At 62.4% G+C, this 2,880-nt stretch overlaps 1 protein-coding gene across 3 annotated transcripts in view; it reads right to left on the bottom strand.

The window, feature by feature from the left end:
* DTNB (dystrobrevin beta) overlaps positions 1 to 2,880 on the bottom strand; it is a 46,545-nt gene that overhangs the window by 10,378 nt on the left and 33,287 nt on the right. The window lies entirely within an intron of this gene.

The following is a 2,880-nucleotide window of genomic DNA, read 5'->3' as shown; positions in this document are numbered from 1 at the left end:
TGTGACCCCAGTGCAGGACCCAGCTCTTGGCCTTGTTGTCCCTCACCCCGGTGGTCCCAGCCCATGGATCCAGGCTGTCCTGGTCCCTCTGCAGAGCCCCCTGTCCCCAGCAGATCCACATCCCACCCCTGGGGCTGTCCCTGAGCTGAGCCAGGGTGGTGCCCTCATGCCCTGAAGGTGTTGGGCAGGAGTGACCCAGCCCTGAGCCCCTGGTGCCCATGGATGTGCCCATGCCAGGTTTATCCAGACAGGAATAAACAATAAACCCACTCCAATTCCCTGTTTACACCCTTTGGTGTTTGGAAAAGCCCCTGGAGCAGTTCTGCTCCAGACCCTGAAGATGCCTGAGGGAATCAGCCTGGAGAGGCTGCTCCACACCCAGATACCCAGGAGGAACATCCCCATCCAGGAGGAACATCCTTATCCAGGAGGAACATCCTTATCCAGGAGGAACATCCTCATCCAGGAGGAACATCCGCACCCAGGAGGAACATCCTCATCCAGCAGGAACATCCTCATCCAGGAGGAATATCCAGCTACCCAGGAGGAACACCCTCATCCAGGAGGAACATCCCCATCCAGGAGGAACATCCTTATCCAGGAGGAACATTCTCATCCAGGAGGAACATCCTCATCCAGGAGGAGTACCCTGACCCAGGAGGAGTGTCCTGACCCCCAGGAGGAATGTTCCTGCCTTGGAGGAGTGCCCTGATCCAGGAGGAAGCCCTCACCCAGGAGAAGTGCCCCTGCCCCAGAGCAATGCCCTGACCCAGGAGCAGTGCCCTGCCCTGGAGGAAGCCCTAACCCAAGAGTGCCCCTGCCCAGGAGCAGTGCCCTGACACAGGAGAAGCCCTAACCCAGGAGCAGTGCCCCAGCCAGGAGGAAGCCCTGAGCCAGGAGCAGTGCCCCTGACCCACAAGGAGTGCCCCTGCCCTGGAGGAAACCTTTATCCAGGAGGAGTGCCCTGCCCCAGGAGCAATGCCCCTGCCCAGGAGAAGTGCCCTGCCCCAGGAGCAATGCCCCTGCCCAGGAGAAGTGCCCTGCCCCAGGAGCAATTTCTTGCCCAGGAGAAGCCCTTCTGCCCCAGGAGCAATGCCCCTGCCCAGGAGGAGTGCCCTGCCCCAGGAGCAATGCCCCTGCCCAGGAGGAGTGCTCTGGCCCAGGAGCAATGCCCCTGCCCAGGAGAAGTGCCCTGCCCCAGGAGCAATGCCCCTGCCCAGGAGAAGTGCCCTGCCCCAGGAGCAATGCCCCTGCCCAGGAGAAGTGCCCTGCCCCAGGAGCAATGCCCCTGCCCAGGAGAAGTGCCCTGCCCCAGGAGCAATGCCCCTGCCCAGGAGAAGTGCCCTGCCCCAGGAGCAATGCCCCTGCCCAGGAGAAGTGCCCTGCCCCAGGAGCAATGCCCCTGCCCAGGAGAAGTGCCCTGCCCTGGAGGAATGTTCTTGCCCAGGAGAAGCCCTTACCTAGGAGGAGTGCCCTGCTCAGGAGCAGCCCTCACCCAGGAGCAATGCTCCTGCCCCAGAGCAATGCCTTGACCCAGAAGCAGTGCCCCTGACCCACGAGGAGTGCCCCTGTGCCCCTGCCCTGGAGCAATGCCCCTGACCCATGAGGAGCACCCTGCCCTGGAGGCAGCCCTAACCCAATGGTGCCCCTGCCCAGGAGCAGTGGCCTGACCCCCAGGAGGAATGTTCCTGCCCAGGAGGAATGTTCCTTCCCAGGAGCAGTGCCCTGCCCATGAGAAGCCCTTACCCAGGAGCAGTGCCCTTACCCATGAGAAGCCCTTACCCAGGAGCAATGCCCCTGCCCAGGAGAAGAGCAGTGCCCCAGCCAGGAGGAAGCCCTGAGCCAGGAGCAGTGCCCCTGACCCACAAGGAGTGCCCCTGCCCTGGAGGAAACCTTTATCCAGGAGGAGTGCCCTGCCCCAGGAGCAATGCCCCTGCCCAGGAGGAGTGCCCTGCCCCAGGAGCAATGCCCCTGCCCAGGAGGAGTGCCCTGCCCCAGGAGCAATGCCCCTGCCCAGGAGAAGTGCCCTGCCCCAGGAGCAATGCCCCTGCCCAGGAGGAGTGCCCTGCCCCAGGAGCAATGCCCCTACCCAGGAGGAGTGCCCTGCCCCAGGAGCAATGCCCCTGCCCAGGAGGAGTGCTCTGGCCCAGGAGCAATGCCCCTGCCCAGGAGAAGTGCCCTGCCCCAGGAGCAATGCCCCTGCCCAGGAGAAGTGCCCTGCCCCAGGAGCAATGCCCCTGCCCAGGAGAAGTGCCCTGCCCTGGAGGAATGTTCTTGCCCAGGAGAAGCCCTTACCTAGGAGGAGTGCCCTGCTCAGGAGCAGCCCTCACCCAGGAGCAATGCTCCTGCCCCAGAGCAATGCCTTGACCCAGAAGCAGTGCCCCTGACCCACGAGGAGTGCCCCTGTGCCCCTGCCCTGGAGCAATGCCCCTGACCCAGGAGGAGCACCCTGCCCTGGAGGCAGCCCTAACCCAATGGTGCCCCTGCCCAGGAGCAGTGGCCTGACCCCCAGGAGGAATGTTCCTGCCCAGGGGGAAGCCCTTATCCAGGAGGAGTGCCATGACCCAGGAGCAGTGCCCTTACCCAGGAGCAGTGCCCTGCCCAGGAGGAATGTTCCTTCCCAGGAGCAGTGCCCTGCCCATGAGAAGCCCTTACCCAGGAGCAGTGCCCTGTAGCCATGATATTATGAAAAATCCTTTGCTGGGATTTTTCCTCTCCTGAGAAGCTGAGGAGCCTCAGGAGAGAAATGTAAACAATTACTATCTGCTGCTGTGGAATGCAACAGGTGCATCCATGATTGGTCCATGTGGATTGTTTTCCATTGATGACCAATCACAGCCACCTGTGCCAAGGCTGTGAGCAGTCACAGGATTTTGTTAT

The sequence above is a fragment of the Pyrgilauda ruficollis genome, unplaced genomic scaffold, assembly GCF_017590135.1.
Source record: "Pyrgilauda ruficollis isolate IOZ18807 unplaced genomic scaffold, ASM1759013v1 scaffold366, whole genome shotgun sequence".
Taxonomy (NCBI): domain Eukaryota; kingdom Metazoa; phylum Chordata; class Aves; order Passeriformes; family Passeridae; genus Pyrgilauda; species Pyrgilauda ruficollis.
Note: the sequence above shows the minus strand (reverse complement) of the source record. Positions and strands in the feature narration are given on the sequence as shown.